This window comes from Bubalus bubalis, chromosome 3 (genome assembly GCF_019923935.1).
Source record: "Bubalus bubalis isolate 160015118507 breed Murrah chromosome 3, NDDB_SH_1, whole genome shotgun sequence".
NCBI lineage: Eukaryota > Metazoa > Chordata > Mammalia > Artiodactyla > Bovidae > Bubalus > Bubalus bubalis.
The window spans coordinates 139,337,541-139,356,650 of record NC_059159.1 but is presented as its reverse complement, the minus strand read 5'-3'; positions in this window follow the sequence as shown (position 1 = coordinate 139,356,650).

The window sequence follows — 19,110 nt, the reverse complement described above, 5'->3', positions numbered from 1 at the left end:
GGTCTAATCTCTCACTTTAAAATGTGTAAAAAGCCCCACTCTACTGCTGTGCTTTCCTCAGAGGGAAGGACAATGGTTGGGAGAGATTATTGTTGTTGGGCAGAGTGGGGTCTGAGGCGGCAACTGTGTAAGGTAAGTTCTGTAGCAGCTTCTCTAGGTAGGACCTCCAAGGACTACGATAGGATAATTCCAGGAGTTGTCAACCCTTGGTCCCCAACAATTCTTGGTCTCTCGATTGTTTAGATAAAGTTGATGCACCCTGGCCTAAAAAAAAGATTCATTACCATGGTTGGGATGGTTAATTTCATATGTTGACTTGACTGGGCCTCAGGTTGTCCACATATTTGGCTAAACATTATTTATGGATGTGTCTGGGAGGGTGTTTCTGGATGAGATTAGCATTTGAATCTGTGAGCAGAGTAACTCAGACTGCTCTCCCCAGTGTGCACAGGCCCCATCCAATCTACTGAATAAAAAACTTAGTAAGAAAGAATTCTTTTTCTCCATAGAACTGTCTTTGAGCCAAGGTGTCTACTGTTTCTTGCCTTTGGGCTCATCCTCCAAATGTAACTTACACTCTGGGCTCTCTGTTCATAGGCCTTTGGGCTCAGTCTAGAGCACAGCATTGGCTCACCGGGGTCTCCAGCTCTCCAGTTTACTGACTGCAGAGCTTGGACTTTTCAGCCTCCATAATCACATAAACCAATTCCTTATAGCTCATATATATTATACTATAGTATAGTGTATATTGCATAGTAAGTATATATCTACCTCCTGTTGTTTCTTTTCTCTGAAGAATCCAGACTAATAGAAGGATATCAGTAGACCAAGTCCTGATCAGGCCTCAACACTCAATCTTTCTCTATTTTTTATTATTTTGGCTGTGCTGGGTCTTCACTGTGGCACACAGGCTCAGCAGTCGCAGTGTGCAGGCTTAGAAGCTCCACAGCATGTGGGATCTTAGTTCCTGGAGCAGGGATTGAATCTGTAGACCCTGCTTTGGAAGGTGAGTTCTTAATCATTGGGCCGCCAAGGAAGGCCCTCTCTCTCTCTTTTCCTCCATCTGTGTCACCCTGTCTCTTCCTCTCTGTCCCTCTCCACTGTTTCTAGAATCTACTTCATTCTATAATCTCTTCCATGAGGACCAGCTCACAGCATAGCAGGTATAGGGAACACAAGAGCAGGGTCCTGAGGTCATGACTGTGGCCTAACTCAAAGTGAGGTTAAAAATACAGGCTTCTTAATCACCTGAGTTATTGTTTCTGTGTCTTATAATTAAATCTAAGAGAGACTGGTACAACTTGATCCAACTAGCTATGACTACAGGAAGGAGCGAAGGGTCAAATGACACCAACCAAAGAGATGGAGCTCCTGGGGTAATAGAAGGAATATGGAAAAGTGAATCCAGTACAATAGAAAAGCATTAAATAATAGAACCAGTGATGAAATCCATCTTCTAAGAAAGATTACAGATGTTCCTGGATGAGAATCTGACCCTCCACTTGGAAATTTCATTTCATCTGAACTAGCCTTTTCTTCACAGGGTCAATCCAATTACTTGGGACAAATACCAGTGGCTCTCTAATACACCGGTCAATCCTCAGTGGAGGTATCCGAAAGAGGGTCAGAAAGCTGAAATGGGAAGCAGGGGCTGTTTCATGGGAGATTCAAATGGCTATTCAGCATCCATTGCTGTTGAGAATTACAGTTCAATGTCTCCTGGATGAGAATCGTTCACAAAGACCACAGGGAAATCCTTGATCTTCCCACTTCTCTGATTTGAGAGGCCTGAGAAGGACTATTATAGTTCTGCTACTAATTTTCCTTAAAGCCATTTTCATTTCTTAAATGCCAAGTGTGTGTAAATTTAGCCAAGGGCCAATAGCATCAGGCTTTTGTTTTTGTTTTATAATTCTAACTTGTTCCATTTCAAAGTTCCCTGAGAAAGAGAACAAATTTGTGCAAACTCTCTCCTGGGAGCCAGGATGATACAAGTCCACAATTCCTTTTCCAATATTACAAAATCCCAAAGCTCTGAAAATCAGAAATTTAATAAGATAGGTACAAAATCATTTGGCAGTCAAAAAATAAGGCTATTTGTATCCTACTTTTTATTTATTGTACTTAGTTTCAATGTTGATGTTTCGGTGCTAAAATATTAATGGGTTAGATGGGGTGCTGCACTTGACCCCTCTGGGAGTATTAAGTTATACAGGATGTGCATCACACCCCCGTTCTGTACCCTACTGAATTTCAAAACGAATCTGGTTCCAAACATTTTCCATAAGAAATCACAGACTTGTTCAACAGAAAAATCAAGACTTTGGGCTCAAACAGACAAACCTGAATTCAAATCCCCTCTAGTCATGTAGCAAGTGACTAAACTTCTCTGAACATCAGTTTCTTCCCCTGTAGAGTGGAAGTAACCATGGGAACTATCTCCTGGAGGGTTGGAATTGGGGGTAGTTGGGATTCAATGAGACAAGTTGCATGCGGAGTCTGACACCCTCCTTGGTACTGATCCATGCACAACAAAAGGTTTTTTTCTTCCAGTCCTAACACCCCCTCCCTTTCCAAAGAATCCAGGCACAGTGCTATAAAAATCAAAACATAGAAAGTAGAGAAAAGAAAAAAATATCTTTCTCAACAGGAGGGCACAAAAACATAGACAGCATAATTTGTCAGAAATGTCATCCTCCTAATAAAAAGTCAGGTGCTCGATGGAGCTGTGAATGAAGACCAATAATAACAAAGATCTACCCTCCTATGTGTCCCTTTTTGCTTCTTTTAAATTGATTTTTTTATAGCCTATTAACCGATTCTAGCAATTGGTGCAATTATGTAGGCAGGTGGGTAATTTCCTTTCTCCATTGTTTCTGTCATCCTGGTAACTGATTGGTTGTAAACAATGCCAGCGTTATTGACCGTATGGACTTCCAGAATCCCACACTTTGCTTATTATTTGAGATGGATTTTAATCCCCTTTGAGATGGATTCTTTATTTAAAGACTTCACCACGCTGCAGTCAACTGCAAAGACCAGAAAGTATCAAGATAGATTTTTCTTCACATGAACGCAACACACATGAAAAGCACAGGAACGTGTATATAAGTTTAACGAACTTTGCTTAAACCTTAGAAGAAAGTCAGGAAGCAGTTTGTATATAGAATTTTGACTTCTATTTTAATAATATTTTTAATAAATTGAAGTTGCAAGAAAGAACCTTTAGGCTTTTAGTCCTCTCAAGTACAAAATATGATTGATTGCTAGTTTCTATTTGTAGTTCAAACACAGAGTGAAGCAGCCTCTCCAGTCCCCAGAAAAACAGCTATAATCTGTTGGCCATGCCTTCCATGGGCCCAGAATTGGGAAATGGCAACACACAGGCCCCAGTTTTGACCTCCCTGGTGGCTCAGTGGCAAAAACTCCCCTGCCAATGCAGGAGACGTAGATTACATTCCTCACTCAGGAAGATCTCCTGGAGAAGGAAATGGATACCCACTCCTATATTCTTGCCTGGAAAATCTCATGAACAGAGGAGCCTAGTGGACTACAGTCCACGAGATCATGAAGAGTCAGACACGACTGAGTGACTGACACTCCTATGTTATAGAGAAATTTTTCAAACCACACTTCATATTTTCCAAGCTTTCTCTCCATCCATCCATCCACCCATGCCTTTTCTCTGTCAAGCAGTGAACTAAACTGCAGGTGCAAAAGTGAATAAGACACAACCCCCAGTGGGTGGAATAGATGTGTTTATCCTTTCAGAGTTCATGATTGGCTAAAATAGTGTTTTCTTGTTATATTAAAATTTTCAGGAGCTCAAAACCTGCCCCTTGAGAAGGGTGAGATCTGTTCTCTGAAGTTTCTTTTAAAACGGAGAGGGTTGAGATAGGTGTCGTCTGCAGGTTAGATATAGAGGGTAGGACACAATGAATTCTGTGTAATAAAGGGGTGGTTCCCAGAGAAACTAAAGAAAATGGAGACCAGCAAAACTGAGCTCTGACTGAAGGGAAATGCTGAGAACTGGGATAGCTAATGGCTGTGTGAGAAAGGGGAGCTTCAAGGGAGAGAGTCATCAAGAGTGAGAGAATGTCTCTTAGGGAAAATGGCCCTTTGACAATGGTTTGAAGAGGGTCTAGTTACTGTTGTTGCACAGTAAGGCATCCTAAAACTGAGTGGCTTAAAACAACTTTTATTTTATTATTGCCCACAGTTTTTGTGTGTCAGGCATTCAGGAGGAACTTGGTCAGAGGCTTTGGCTCAGGATCAGATGATGGCTGGAGCTGGAAGAGTGTAGGTTGTGGGAGAGGGGATGTGAGCAGCTGGAAAATGATCGAGCATCTCTCTCTCCCCATGGGGTCTTGGGACTTCTCCGTGTGGGTCCCTCCACATGTGCTAGTTTGAACTTCCTTGCAACACGGCAGCTACAGGGCAGTTGGACTACTTATAAGGTACTTGCAGGCTCCAGGGAAAGTGCTGTTCCAGTGCACCAGATGTAAGCAGCAGTGTTTTTCATTACCCAACCTTGAAGTCATGCCACATCACTTTCTCCACATTCTGTTGGTTACAAGGGGGTCATGAGCTTGCCTAGATTCAAGGGCAGGGGAATTAGACCTCATTGTATGATGGGGGAGTAGCAGGGTTCCAAAGAGCAAAAGGGATAGGAGCTATAGTTGTGGCCACCTTTGGAAAATGCAATGTCATAGTGAGAGACGTGGGGGGTTGAGAAATTTGGCCCCACCTGAATCCCTAAGTGCTACCTGCCCCTGAAACCAGGCAAAAAGTCCTCCTCTAATCCTGTTAAATGAAAAACTGCATAGAACCAATCAGCCACCTTTTCTATTATGTAGCTGTGTCGCATCAACAGGCTATCTAACCTCCCATCACCTCTGAGCCTTCACTGCCCACCTTCAGTCCAAGTTCTCCTTACCTTCTCCCTCTGCTCTGAGGCTGAAGTTGAAGGCTCTTTGCTTACTGCCCTAATTTCCTAGGCTGCCATACCAAAACTGCAAATCAAGTGGTTTATAGCAATAGAAATGTATTCTCTCACAGGTCTGTAGATCAGAGTTCTGAAATCCAAGTGGCAGGCAGCACCATATGTCCCCTGAAGCTTCCAGGGTAGAATATTTCCATGCCTCTTCCTAGCTTTTGGTGGTTGCTGGAAATTCTTGACATTCCTGGTCTGTAGCACCATCATTCCAATCTCTGTCTCCATCATCACATGGTCCTCTTCCCTCTTACATGTGAGGACACACGTCACTGAATTAGAATCCACACTCATCCAGTATGACCTCATCTTAACTTGATTACAACTGCAAAGACCTATTTCTCAATAAGGTCACATTCACAGGTACCAGTGATTAGGACTTGCACAGTCTTTTGGGGAGGACAGCATCCAATCTCCAACACACAGTCAGGCTATTAAAATTCTCCTGTCACCTTGGGGCTCCAGGACTGTTCTTCCTTCCCAGCCTCAGCCTCCTCACGCCTTTGGAGCAAAACTACCACATCCCCTCCCAGGGCACAGCTTTTAGTCTTTTTAATGGAGCTCTTAGTCACACAGCTTGGCAGAAATTCATTGATCCACTGCCCTTATCTCTATTCCATTCCAGCCCCCTGCTGCAGCACCAGGGTGTTCTTCACCACGGATACACACACACAACAAAGCCCTGATTCCAGACCACAGAGAAGGGTGTTCAGAGCCACTCACAGGGGATTATTGATTTTTTTCTTCTCTCAGCTTTTCATTAGTGCCCACAATTCCTCTTGTTCTCATGTCTTCTTTTACCTCGGTTTCTTTAGAATGAAATTTGTTAGCAGAAGGATCTCGGTGTTTTCCTTTGGTGCTCATGGCATCGACAAAGCTCTCTGGAACCCCGATCATCTTACATCTTTTTTAGTAGTATCAGTTTAGAGTGCCTTCATGAGTCTAGAAGTGTGCTATACAGACCTCTTCCTAACAGACCTTTTCCATTTCAATAAACAGGTAGAAATCTGCAGCTAAGAAACTAACCTGAGTTTTGCAGTTTCCACCTGAGAAGGGAACAGGAATCCAGTGTGTGAGAGTCCCTGAGCCAATGAACATGAGATTCACTACATTGTGAGGTTTTGAAGGGCCACGTTCTGACCCTTTTATCTGGGTGACTCTGAGTGACCCTTATATCTGGGTGACTCTCCCTTATCCTTTTCCCCTCCAAGACATGGATAAAATAAAAAATCATCTACACATCAAGTTGTTCCTGATCGAGTCACATGGTTCCACAAGAAGGGACTCAGCAATTCTTAATTTGTTGTTTTTTATTCGCTAAGTCATGTCCAACTCTTTTTTGAGGCCCCATGGACTGTAGCCAGCCAGGATCCTCCATCCATGGGATTTCCCAGGTAAGAGTACTGGAGTGGGTTGCAATTTCCTTCTCCAGGGGATTTTCTCAACCCAGGGATCCAGCCCAGTGCAGGATCGAGTCTCCTGCATTGCAGGCGGATCCTTTACCACTGAGCCACCAAGGAAGCCCCTCTTCTTAGTTAGATATACACATAGTGCTTGTGTCTGTGTATGTGTTTATATTCATACATACATTATGGCTGACATCTTGAAATAAATCCACTGCTGCACATTTATTCTATAAATGATATGCAGGAATATGGAAGACAGATTATGTACCAACTGAGCCACTAGGGAAGCCATGAAATGATTATATCATCCCAAATAGGTAAAAAGTCTTCTTCATGTGTGGAGAACTTTCTGCTTGCCTAGATAGTCCTACATGAAGTAAAGAGTAATGAGCCCTTTTTTCTAACTTGGAAATTGAATTCAAATCATAATTGATCTAAATAGAAGTATAAAACACCACAAAACAGAAACCAACCATAACAACCAGTCCAAACTTCTCCAATTAAAGGATAAGGGCAAGGGACTTCCCTGGTGGTCCGGTGGCTAAGACTCCACACTCCCAATGTAGGAGTCCCGGGTTCAGTCCCTGTTCAGGGAGCTAGATCCCACATGTTGCAACTAAGAGTTCATATGCCACAACTAAGACCTGGCAGAGTCAAATAAATAAATACTTTTTTGGAAAAAAGAGCCAGGCAGGGTGAAGGCAGGTGGTAAATCATAAAATCTTAGAAATAGGAGCGTTACTGCCACCCCACTGACCCTAGTTCTGTGCTGCATTTTAGTTTATAGGTGGGATTATCACTCAGAAGCCTGAGTCCACATGTACCTCAGGTGTATTCCTGCTGGCATTTGCCTTGGTCCATGTCCTCCCATGACCTTCAGAGAGTCTGTCTTCTAATTCACACAGAGGGAGAGTATATGCAGGGCATCCTAAAATAGGTTTCTCAGGCTTTTTTTTTTTCTCTATTTTGTTTTTAAACAAAGCTATTGGAGTTTTTGCAATTCCTAAATGGAGAGAGAGGGAATAAATATAATCCTATCCAAGTGGGCACTATTTCCAGCCTCCTTTCAAAGTCATCAAACCCAAGTTACCTTCAAATGGGTTTTAAATTTAATTCATTGTATGTGCTGTCAAGGAAAACAAGAGACCTATAATTCCAATCAACTTCTCTCTAGGTTGCTGACATGTTACTTGATTTTTGAAAGGATTTCAGTGGTTCTGTTTTGAATGAGGCTACTGAAGGTCTTATAAGCAGGTTTTTACCCATATGGACTATAACATATGTATTCAATTACATACTGAGAAGCTGGACAAGCTTATGTTTAAGAGTTCAAGCCATGGAATCAACCAGAATTGGATTCAAATTTCAGTTTTGCCTCTTCGTAGCTGTGTGACTTTTGGCGAATTTAACCTCTGTAAGATCAATTTTCCCAGTGGTGAGTAAGAATAAGAATGCCTCCTATAGACAATGTGAAAACTGAATGAGACAAAATGTGCAACTTGTATTAGTCAACCACGCAACAAGCAACTCTAAAGTCTCAGTGACCTGCAGCCATGAAGGTGGAGTCCTGCTCATGCTCCATCCCCAGCCCAGGCTGGAGAGAGGGCACCAGTCCATGCCCTCCTCGTGCAAGGACCAGCCTGACCAACCCACCATCTCCTGGAGTCTCCCTCTCCAGTCCCGCAGGTAGAAAAGATCTGTAAAACCCCACGCTAGCTCTGAGGGTCCTCCCACTGGAAGTGATGCACAGTCCTTCTGCTCACACTTCACTGGCCACTCCCAGGTCTATGGCTACACATATCTTCAGGAGAGAGAAGAGCAATCTGACCATGTGCCAGGAAGGAAGACCAGAACTGCTGGGAGTAGCTAATGTCATCCACACTCTGAGGACAGGCTCTTAGTGATGCAGGATATTTGGATACTGTTGCTTTTCTCCTACAATTTCGACTCAGTGTAATACTGACCCTGGAATCTATTTCAGGGAAGATGTTGGCTGGTGTTAACAACCACAAACATTGTGACACAGAATTTGTTCAAACCAATAGTTGGTGATCCTCCTTCATGCCAAGCCCTCTTTGAAACACTGAGACAAAACAGTGAACCAAACCCTTTGGAGCTGATATTCTGGTCAAGGGAGTAGACAAAGAAATAGATATATTAACATCAGGAAACAATAATTACTATGAGAAAACAGAAAGCAAGGTAAAGGGGTGGAGTGACATTTAAGTAGAGGCCACCATGAAGTGACCTCTGTTCAGTTCAGAGTGTTCAGTTCAGTTCAGTCACTCAGTCGTGTCCAACTCTTTGCTAACCATGAACCGCAGCACACCAGGCCTCCCTGTCCATCATCAACTCCTGGAGTCCACCCAAACCCACGTCCATTGAGTCGGTGATGCCATCCAACCACCTCATCCTCTGTCGTCCCCTTCTCCTTCTGCCCTCAATCTTTCCCAGCATCAGGGCCTTTTCAAATGAGTCAGCTCTTCGCATCAGGTGGCCACAGTATTGGAGTTTCAGCTTCAACATCAGTCCTTCCAAAGAACACCTAGGACTGATCTCTTTTAGGATGGACTGGTTGGATATCCTTGCAGAGTGTTAGGGAATTTAAAATGGAGGTAGTCTTGTTCGGGCTTCAGAAGTAGAGGAGCAAGCCTCTGATGAACTTCTGACCATGCCTGGACTACATGCCTGCCTGCAAGTACATTAATTGTTAGCAGCAAGTCAAGTGGCACCATAGACATGAAAGGGGATGGGTCTTAGAATTCCTTAAGCCCCTGGGGACTTGGCCAGCCACTCCCACCCCAGGGTCTAAGGAAATCTTATGATTCACAAGGTGAAACAAATGGCACTATAAAAGTTACAGAAAAAAAGAGCTGCATTTTTGCAAACAGACTGATAGTGATATCCATTTACAATCTGGGATTATAAGCAAGAGCCCCCAAAGCTGCAATTTGAAGTCTCATCCATAGTGTGCACACACCACCTGGGACCCTTTCCCAACTGGGACTCCAAATTGCTGTCATTCAGTACTTCCCAGCACTGTTAAAGTCTGGATGTAGGTATCAGCCCAATTAGGTGATGCATATGCTGTTACTTCACCCCGTTCTTTCTATTTCCTTTCTTTTAATGACTGTATATTGAAATTAAGTCAAATAATTATCTACTAAAAAGTGTTCATTGTCTGTGTAAGGAGTGGTTTCTTTTGTTAATGAATCCTTCAAACCTAAAACAAAAGTAAAACTTTTGGCAAAACATAGAGTGAGCTACCTATAGGAAGAATATTCCAGGTAGAGAAAGCGCCAAGGCCTGAGGAGCATGTGCTTGACATGTGGGAGGAACAACAAGAAGGCCAGTATGGCTGGATCACAGGGTGCTGGAGCTGGGGGAGGAAATGAGGGCAGGGGGGGCAAGGGCCAGGCAGCAGAGGGCCAAGACCATGGCAAGGACTGGGGACTTACACTGATGCCAGACACCACTGGAGCCTGCTGAAGAACAAGGAGACCTGAATCTCACCAACATTCACACCGTTTCATAAAGAGGTAATTCAGGAGTACACTCGATTAACTTAAATTAATTCCTCAATAAGTTTAGTGATACCCAATCAATTTTTTTCCATTTTTATTTCTATTTTAATAAATGTGTTTTCCATAAGCAGACTCATAGACAATAGAAAGCAAACTTACCGTAACCAAAGGGGAGAGAGCCCTGGGGAGGGACAAATTAGGAATACAGGATCAGTTCAGTTCAGTCGCTCAGTCGTGTCCGACTCTTTGCAACCCCATGAATTGCAGCACACCAGGCCTCCCTGTCCATCACAAACTCCCGGAGTTCACTCAGACTCACGTCCATCGAGTCAGTGATGCCATCCAGCCATCTCATCCTCTGTCATCCCCTTCTCCTCCTGCCCCCAATCCCTCCCAGCATCAGAGTCTTTTCCAATGAGTCAACTCTTCGCATGAGGTGGCCAAAGTACTGGAGTTTCAGCTTTAGCATCATTCCTTCCAAAGAAATCCCAGGGCTGATCTCCTTCAGAATGAACTGGTTGGATCTCCTTGCAGTCCAAGGGACTCTCAAGAGTCTTCTCCAACACCACAATTCAAAAGCATCAATTCTTCAGCACTCAGCCTTCTTCACAGTCCAACTCTCACATCCATATATGACCACAGGAAAAACCATAGCCTTGACTAGACGGACCTTTGTTGGCAAAGTAATCTCTGCTTTTCAATATGCTACCTAGGTTGGTCATAACTTTCCTTCCAAAGAGTAAGCGTCTTTTAATTTCATGGCTGCAGTCACCATCTGCAGTGATTTTGGAGCCCAAAAAAATAAAGTCAGCCACTGTTTCCACTGTTTCCCCATCTATTTCCCATGAAGTGATGGGACCGGATGCCATGATCTTCGTTTTCTGAATGTTGACCTTTAAGCCAACTTTTTCACTCTCCCCTTTCACAGGATAGACAGATACAAATGACTATACACAAAATAGATAAGCAACAAGGATTTACTGTAGAGCACAGAGAATTATATCCAATATCTTGTAATAGTCTATAATGAAATATAATCTGCAAAAATACTGAATCCCAATGCTGTACACTTGAAACTAATATAATATTTTAAATTAGCCATACTTCAGTTTTTATAAATAAACTTGTTTTCATTGAGATTCCTTTCCTTGTAAAATTTTCAGCATAAATTGTTCACTGATTAGTTCTATGATCGTATAAAATTTTACATAATCTCTTAGCAGCCACTGCCAGGTGTTTGTTGTTGTCTTATTCTTTCTGAAACCAATATTTTTGTCAAATCCAATTTTTCTAGCTCAAGCTTTTCAGATCTAAATTTCATAACAAATAATTGATTTTTCCATCATAAATTTCAATCAGATGCAATTTTAGCCATCATCTTGTTTGTTTTGTGTTATTTCTAATTTCTACCCAGCAAATTTTCCCCAGGTCCCTTTTTGGCAGTGTTCTATGAATCTACCAAGATGTAATTCTTTAGTCAAGATTTTGTTAGGAGATCTGCTTTGTTTTGCATTGCTTATATCTACCAATGATATTATAAATTGTATAAAAAAAGAAAAAATACAGTTTGTACTGATTTCTGTTTAAATATGCTCAGGCTGCTATGATAAAATACCACAGACTGGATGCTTTATAAGCAACAGAAATTTATATCTCACAGTCCCAGAGGCTGGAAGTCCAAGACCAGGCCAGCATGGTCAGGTTCTTATTGCAAACTGCCAACTGTTCACTATGTCCTCACCTGGTTGAAGAGCCTGGGGAGCACTCTGGAGCCTCTTTCATAAGAGCACTAACCCTATTCATAAGGGCCCCACCATTATGATCTAGTCAACTTCCAGATCCACCTCCAAATACCTTTGGGATTTAGTATTTCAACATATGAATTTTAGAGGAAACAAACATTAGACCATAACTAGGGAAAGCATTAGTAGCTCAGTCGTGTCTGACCCTTTGTGACCTCATGGGTGGTAGCCCACCAAGCTCCTTTGTCCATGGAATTCGCCAGGCAAGAATGCTGCAGTGAGTAGCCATTCCCTTCTACCAGGAGATCTTCCTGACCCAGGGATCAAACCTGAGTCTCTTTCATTGCAGGCAGATTCTTCACTGTCTGAGCCACCAGGGAAGCATCACAGCAGTATCAGAGCACAGATCAAAAGGTAAAATCTGGGTCAAAACAATGGAGCCACAGCTTCCTGCTCTTACCATATATAAACTGTTCAGAAAGCACTAGTTCTTACTGTCCCCTGTTACATATAAAGACTGCTGCTGCTTAGTCGCATCAGTCGTGTCCGACTCTGTGCAACCCCATAGATGGCAGCCCACCAGGCTCCCCCGTCCCTGGGATTCTCCAGGCAAGAACACTGGAGTGGGTTGCCATTTCCCTCTCCAATGCATGAAAGTGAAAAGTGAAAGTGAAGTTGCTACTACACACCTGAATTTCCACTTATGTACTCACAAGTGAAGAGTTGTATTTATATTTTTATTGCCCAAAAAAAAAAAAAGGAAAGAAAAAAAAAGCATTATTAGCTCAAGTAGGATTCCCGGTCTTAATTTTTATACGTCAATACAAAAAAAAAAAAAAAAAAAAATTATCTCTGACCTAAAAAGCAAGATGTAAAAATCCAATTTACCCATAGCACTTATTTTATTTGTACTCACAGATACAGATGATTTCACTTCAGGTTGAGAGAAAACAGCCTTATCAACCATAGCACTAATTAAACTGCCCAACATTCTTTCTTGGTATAGAATACAAGAGTCTATCTTTATCCTGTGGCCGTCACACTGCTCTTCAAAGATGCCAAGAGATTTCTGAATCTATAGAGCTAGAAGCTGGCTGATGACTCTGCTTCTTCTCCAGAAGTCCAGGGGAGGAAAAATGAAAATTACTTAGCACTTAAGCAAGTGAAAATCTCCAGTAAATGGTTCAAAGGCTACAAGCAATGAAACCAAGAAGAGTGAGGTCTTGGGGACACTCAGCAGAGAGGCACTGGTGTAGCAGAATCTGTTTTTACTGCTGATTATATGGGACTGTGATGCATAAGTTGTTAACTATTTGAACATAACCCCTGATTACAAGAAATAGTTCCATGACATTGACTTTTTACCTAGAGTATCCTTAGTGCCTAGTCCAGTGCCCAAAACAGAGAAGACACTCAAATAAATTCTGATAGAACAGATGAATGCATAAATTTTTTATTGCTTCATTAAACTATTTTTAAATGATTAAAAAACTTATTTAGCACCTATCCAGGTGTTGTGTGTGTGCCAAATCTTCTCTTCAAAACATCCTTATAAAAAGAATATCCTTATGAGGGAGGGATTTCCTCACCATTTTAGAGACAAGGAAACTGATGTTCTGAGAAGTTAAATAACTCACCTGAGGTCATGTGACTAGCGCATAAATGGCAGAGCAAGAAAATAAAACCCAGAAGTTGACCTGCCTCTAGATTTTAATCCCACATAGCCCAGCTTCATAAGGATTTGTATTTCACAGCACTGGAGTTATCAAGCACTGGAGGGTTCCTTTTCCTCAAAGACTTTGTGTTTCCTCCTGCACACTTTGACCCCTATATCTCTCTCCTAATGGCAGGAAGAATTATTATGAGGAGACAACACTCAGTTTTGAGCTCATGCAAGATACTCTTGATCAATAATGGAAGTTTGAGGTAAGTCTCTGACAGTACTGTTCCCAGGCAATGCACCCTCTACAAGAGCATTCCAGACACGCAATACAACTCTTGAGTGTTGTATTCTAAGCCACCCTGTTCAGGATTTTCATTTCAAGAAAATAAATCCTAATATCTCTGGCTCTGTGACATACATACCACATCACCAAGCCTGACGCCTCCTATATCATATGGCCTGTTAAACGCATTACAACTCAAGTTAACTCACTTTGTCAAAGTAAATCATTCCTTTGAAATGAACTGCAGTAATTTTTAAAGTATGCATAACAGGGAACCATTTTTTTCATGACTTCTTATCCAACCAAAGATATATATTTTAAACAGCCACTCAAAAATGTATTAAAAATAAAAGCCAAAAAATGTGCTTTCTCTGACTTTATGGTCTGAAAAGCCCCCAGTTAACAGCAGTCACTGGTTTTCAGCCTTCTTTTCTGGTAGACAGTGAAACTGACCATAAAGGGCTGGGTCCAGCCTATCTGATTTATTGTTACCATTGTATGCTGTCAATTACTCATAAGTACTGCAAATGCTGAAACATTACATGAATGGGAGCACTATACTAAATTATAGATGGCCAGTGTGGATAAGTGTAATATATGAGGTCCCATCAGCACAACGTAGGGAGCAACCCTTCAAATAAAAGTCTCTGCTTTAATGAGCACCAAAGCCCATCCACATTAAGTGTATGAACTCCAGAAAAATAAATCAGATGATCATCATTTACGATCCAAAAGGGGTACATCGTGTTCGGGAAGAGACTAATTGCTGAGTTAAGGAAGCAAAGCAGTTCAGCATGTTAATAGCACAAAACACCACATAATACCAATCTAAACATCCTCGGGAAAGCTGTAGACTCAGCTAAAAGCTCAATTCCAATAGCGTATATTAGGAATGAGTAAGCTAAAGAACAGTGTCTTGGGTAGACTCCCTAAGGAAGGCACAAAACTAAATTATTTCTCCAACCTGGAGTGGAGGGGCGGGGGCAGAAACTATCAGGAAAGCAATTCTGGGACCTCTTTGCGCTGTGTGTATAAATCATTAAACAGCAGACAAATGATTTAACACTAATACAAACAAGGGTTCCCAGAGAATTAAATTTCCCTTCCCACAAATGAGTCAGAATAAAAGTGAATTGAACACATCATCCTCTCACTCACCAAATGCCAGGAAATATGATGCCAGAGCAAAACACACCTTGTGGGGGTTGATGTGACTGCAACAGAAACCATCCGTGGTCCCATGAAGTCCCTCAGTCCATGCAGGATCTGTCCTAAGGGGACAAATGAAGTCAGTTCTCATCCACTACACACATGGGGTCCACGCAGGCCAGTTCCATGACTTGGGCTCCCCATGAAGCTATTTAAAACATTTTAGAGCAAACCATAAATAGAAGAATACCAACTGAGCTCTCTTAGGAAGGAGCGATCTTTATTCTGAGATGATGCTCTTCCCAATAACTGGCAAAAAAATTATTTTTCTTCTTAAAAAGATGACAATCATTTTATAGTTACCAAGGTCCTTTTAGTTTAACGTCCTTAATTTGGTGAAGTAAAAGGTTAACAACTCTATGTTGAACCCAATTTTTTTTTTCATTTACCAGTCCATAAAATCCAAAAATCTGAAAATCATCATCAGATTTCTCAGGTAGCCCAACCTTAGAAAGCAACATATCCAGGTAAAAGCTAAGTCATTCCTGTTCTGCTTGTCTTGCTGCTTGGATATGATTGGAGGGGAGAACCACAGAGTGTAACCTAACTCAAGGGGCTGGTCCTGGCTTCCAGAACAAAGAATCATGTCAATAATAGTCTCCCAAGCGTTCACACAAAATCAAAGCTTGGTCATCTGGAGTGCTATGGCAGCCCATGCTGGATTTTCTATCTGGCCTTAGTGTTTCAAACAAGCTGAGGATTCCTCTCGTACTCTGGACTGACAGTTTCTTGACCTCCTTAAATGAATTTCTGCTCCACATCAGCTACCAATAATCAATGAATATCATTTTCACTTGTATGATGCAATTACCCTTTCCTTTGATCTTACAGCAAAATGGGGGAAACCCAATAACCGAGAAGTGGTGATTGAGCATGGCACCTCCCAAGGCTTGGTCAACAGAAGAGGGCTTTGAAGTGAACCTCACATTCCAGAAGAATTTTTGATGGATTTCTTACATAATGTGGAGCCAGGATCATGCTAGTAGGGGCCAGGAGTCTCCCATGCTCAGATCTACTGCACAGTGAGATAGCTGATTATTTCTAGAAATCTAACAGTGATCAAAGGAAAATGTCAAACACACAGATGAAAAAAAAAGTAATTTTCACACAAGGAGTAAACCCATGCTAGGCATCAAGGGAACTTCAAAGTCACCAGAGGAACCTACCTGTTTCTACTCAGGTCATTCCTCTGCCCGGATGCCCTCCCCACCACCCCATCACCTTCTTTAAGTTCAAATCCTCTCCATTCCCCAAGACTCAGTTAGGAACCATTTCTTATAATAAGCCTTCCTGCCCCTTAATGATAAATTCTCTCTCCTGCCTCAGTGCAACCCCAGCACTGAACTAGACCCCTCTTATGAGGATCTTGCCTTGCATTTCCTACTTTGTATTATTGGCTTGAAGCTAAGAGTGCTATTTTTCTTACATTTTCAAAGAATCACCAAGAGCAAATCTATGTTTGATTCATCTTTACATACAGCTGAGATTTAATCATTATTTGCTGGATAGAAAAACAAACAAATGAATGAATATAAAATGGCATATATTCACTTTAGACTTCCTGCAATTCCAGAAAGGCCTCTCTGCCACCCCAGATTAAATAAGTCAGTAAGACATCAGGGAGCAGGGAAGCAGTCTCTAGGCATGATGAGGTATTTGGCTGTGGCTTTCAGCATTTCTAATTCTCTCGTTCTTTGTATTTTCTTATGAAACCCCAGTAGGTATCTGTGACATGGCAGGTAAGACAAATGTAACTCTCCAGATTGTTGATAATGCTGGTAAGTAACAATTGCAAGAATTCTACTTTTGGTTCCTATAGTTACTTCTGAGTTTATGCAAAATAATAATAATCATCATTAGCATCATCTTGTTTGATTTTTCAGTACAACACTGCCATGGGAGAAATAGAAGCAGCAACACAGGAATATCCTCCCCATGGAGGGCATGGAAAACTGAGATTCTAGGAGATGTGGTGACTCATCCAAAGTCACAGAGATTGCCAGTGCCAAAGCAGGTTTCAAATTTGGTTCAGTTCTTTGGCAGAAACAACAAAAAAAAAGCACACCTGGAGACACTCACCTGGTGGGATCCACAAGATAAAGGAGGAAATGTTGGGAAATGGCCTTCAAGAGAAGTTAATCCACATGAAATAAACAAGAGCTGTCAGTGCACATGCTCCCAAGGAAACACCAAACCTCGCTGACATGCCCACCAGCACAAGAAACCCAGGTAGTGCCTTTAAAGACTGTCGGCATGTCCATACAGGTATCGATCTATGGGCTCAAGGCACTTGAGGTAGATGAAGCCAAATTCTAGTGTTGTGGGCTTGTTCTACAAGAGGCTGAAGGGGTGAGTTTATTTATTTATTTTTTTTCTGATTTCAAGGACTGCAACTTCTAGTAGAGAGACTTCAGTGACTTAGAGAGACACAGAGGCTCCAAAAATCAAACTTCTTAGTTCTACATTATGGAACCAGGATTGGAATATATGTTTTCTGACTCTTAAGCCTTTGATTTGCTCTCTGCTGATGTAGGAAGGGGAAACTGAGTGAGGGTGAGGTTGACTGAAGCCCCACTTTGGGTCATTGGCAGAGAAGGGCTAGGATTTATGAGAGTTAAATCCCACATCTGTGGTTTAGCCATCAGAAAGTTAAACTGACAACATTACTTTCCTTCTTTTTCCATCAAAATGGCCAAAAATTCAAAGTTTAGTCCTCTGGAGCCCCTGTAACAGAGCAGCCCCCACTTGACCATCAGCAGTGCTCTCCAGGGGCTGGCCAATGTATTTGCATAGCAGATCTCTCCAAACTACAATCATACACGTTCTTACCCATAGACAGTTGCTTATTTGCCTCGAATTCAAATGACTAACTGTCTTTGACCACATGTTTTGTAGTGGGAAAATGAATTTTGCACAAGGTGCACTCTGTTAGCAAATAACAAGACAAAAGTTGCCCAATTCATAAATAATAACCTGTTTTTCACTCTGGGTCTGAAAGCTCTCCACCTGACTCTAGATAGTAATCTATAGACAAGTTTTCTGCTGTCTGTATTTCCCTGTAAGGGGAGAGAATGGCATGTGTCTTGCTCATTGCATCCCTCACACAGTGGCTGGTGTGTAGCGAAAGCCCAGTAAATATTTGTTGGATATTTTATGTGCACACATGTGCATGAAAAAAAAAAGGCTGCTATGTAACCTGCCACCCTTGCAATACTCACACTTCATGGAAAGATCCACCTGATTTCCAGGGAGATCCCCTTGGCTTTCGAGGAGAGAGGCGAGGCTGAGAGAGCAGGCTGCTGGCTTCTCCATTTTCTCATCAATTTCAGTGATGATGCATTTTGGATGTTAAATACCTTCAAAGACCTAAATATGCCCACCCACACTGATGAGCACGTTTGCATGCAACTTCCTTTAAGACACTTCCTTCAATTTGGGCAACTGAGTCAGTTGTAGCAGCCACATACAGGCTGGTCTTGAGACTAGCCTAGACACTGGGCAACTTGCAGAAATCTGCTGCTTCAAGTCACCATGTTGGTTCTGCAGCAAATGGTTCTGCAAAACCACCAAGGCTGTCTGTACTGGTGCTGTAATAGGGATCGGTAACAAGGAAGGGGCACAAATTCACAATCCATTGAAAAAGTGAAAGTGTTAGTCACTCAGTCATGTCTGAATCTGCGACCCCATGGACTGTAGCCTGCCAGACTCCTCTGTCCATGGAATTCTCCAGGAAAGAATACCAGAGTAGGTAGCCATTCCCTTCTCCAGATCTTCCCTACCCAGGTATTGAACCTGGGTTTCCCACATTTCAGGCAACTTCTTTACCATCTGAGCCACCACTGAGCACCTGCTTTATGCCAAGCATCTCACTGGGGGTTTTACATGGATAGTCTCATTGGAAATTAGTATCCTCACATTAAAACTGAGAAAACAGGCCTCACAGGTCAGGTAGCTTGTCCCAGCTTACCCAGTTCATGAGGAGCAAAGCTGGGAGGCAAACTCAAGTTTCTCTGAAGCCACACCCCATATTCTCTCTATTCAGTTTGCTGAAGGGCCCCTAGATTCCATTTATGATTCTGTTCTTCCATTTTGAGTAAGGCATTTTGCCTAAATTTGAGCTTGTGTGCTCCCATTCTAATGACATTTCATTGATCAGGTGAGTTTCTAGTAAAATAGGTCCCATGGAAGGCAGGCACAGGAGTGTGCCCTACAGTGCTCCCCTATCAGTGTGCCCATTTGCTCCCCTATCTTCCCCCACCTTAATCTCTTTATTTTTCCTCTGACTTCCTG